Source organism: Eumetopias jubatus, unplaced genomic scaffold (genome assembly GCF_037043125.1).
Source record: "Eumetopias jubatus isolate StellerSeaLion01/CBP00866 unplaced genomic scaffold, mEumJub1_p1.0 scaffold_7, whole genome shotgun sequence".
NCBI classification, from domain to species: domain Eukaryota; kingdom Metazoa; phylum Chordata; class Mammalia; order Carnivora; family Otariidae; genus Eumetopias; species Eumetopias jubatus.
Window position 1 is genome coordinate 87,331,154 of NW_028274813.1, and position 1,401 is coordinate 87,332,554.

The 1,401-nt window shown below is 50.0% G+C and overlaps 1 pseudogene; it reads right to left on the reverse strand.

Moving 5' to 3' along the window:
• Positions 1-261: 261 nt before the first annotated feature.
• On the reverse strand, positions 262-1,056 carry LOC114226536 (large ribosomal subunit protein bL9m-like; annotated as a pseudogene).
• Positions 1,057-1,401: the final 345 nt, after the last annotated feature.

A 1,401-nucleotide genomic window follows, 5' to 3' on the forward strand; every position in this document is an offset into this window, starting at 1 on the left:
TCTGTCACTATTCAGCTAATCAAATCTATAGCTTGGTATTCCTTGAGCAGGACGGCCCCAACAAGGCCCCACGTGATAACAGCCAAGGATGGAGGTGGGAGATATGGAGGATTCAATGGGCACGTGCAGTTTAGCCCGATGTCCCCATGTGCTCTCTAAAATTCCGTTATTTGGTCAGAGCTGAGAGTGGTGTCAGGGTGCTGGCCCATTTTTATCACTGCTCCTCTGATTCTGCCCTTCAGCTTTTGAGGGAGAGTAGGTTCAGATGGTCTCGGAGCTGGTGGGGGCCATTCCCTTGGCAGCTTGCTGGGCTAACCAGTACTTGTAGCTTTTGGTCTTGGGGCTCTCATGGTTCACCACAGACATAGGTACCCTCACAGTGTTGAGTCCATTCGCTGTTGCCCACTGTGTAATGGGCTCTTCTGGTAACCTTAATGCATGTGGGGTGATCAGAACACTGATTTTTAAAAATTTTTTTATTTAAATTCAGTTTAGTTAATATATAGTGTATTATTATTTCCAGGGGGAAAATTTACTGGCTCATCAGTTGCTTATAACACCCAGGGCCCTCCTTAATGTCCATCACCCACTCCATCTCCCCCACCTCCCACCCCTCCAGCAACCCTCAGTTTGTTTCCTAGAGTTGGGAGTCTCTCAGGTTTTGCCTCCCTCTCTGATTTTATCTTGTTTTAGTTTTGAGGAAAGAGTGGGCAACTATTTCAGGGTTTAGTTCCCATTTGAAGTTGTTCTTCATACCCACCTCCAGGTGACAGCTTCTCAGAAACTTCACAGTCCTCTCACTTGCCCCGGTCTGGACCTTCTCGAATTTTCCTTCTTGTCTGAGCAATTTCTCCTCCTCAAACCGTTTCTTGTTTTCAGGGGAGGCATATACAGCCAGACCTTGGGAGAGTAGTCAATTCTGGCCCAAAGATTTCTTCACTGAGACCGGTTCACCCGGGATGCCAAGTCTTTCCACTGCCTGTGTGAGGAGGAGCTCCAGGTTGCCTGTGGGCCCATGGTGGTGTCCTCCACTAGCTTGTAGAGCCCTGTGGGCATTGCAGGCCCACCTTGTGGCCCTCTCTGGACAACAGCGCCTCCCATGCACGATGACCATGCCCTGATTGTGAGAGAGGCTCAAGTCCTGCTCCAGGCTGTGGGTGCCCCCTGCCAGTGAGTGTGACCTCAGCAAGCCCCAGCTCCTCACCGCAGGGCCCTCCCCCTGCAGGGCACTCTCCCCCCAGGCCGCCCCACCCTGTTTCCCTGGCACCTAGGGAGAGCCTATAATTGCTTTTGAACCTCACATATATTTTAGGTTCTTTTCTGTATGAATGGTGTAGCTCATAAAAGTACAAACAAGAAAATTCCCAGAGTCACATAACTGAGAAACCCAGAAGTAGAATT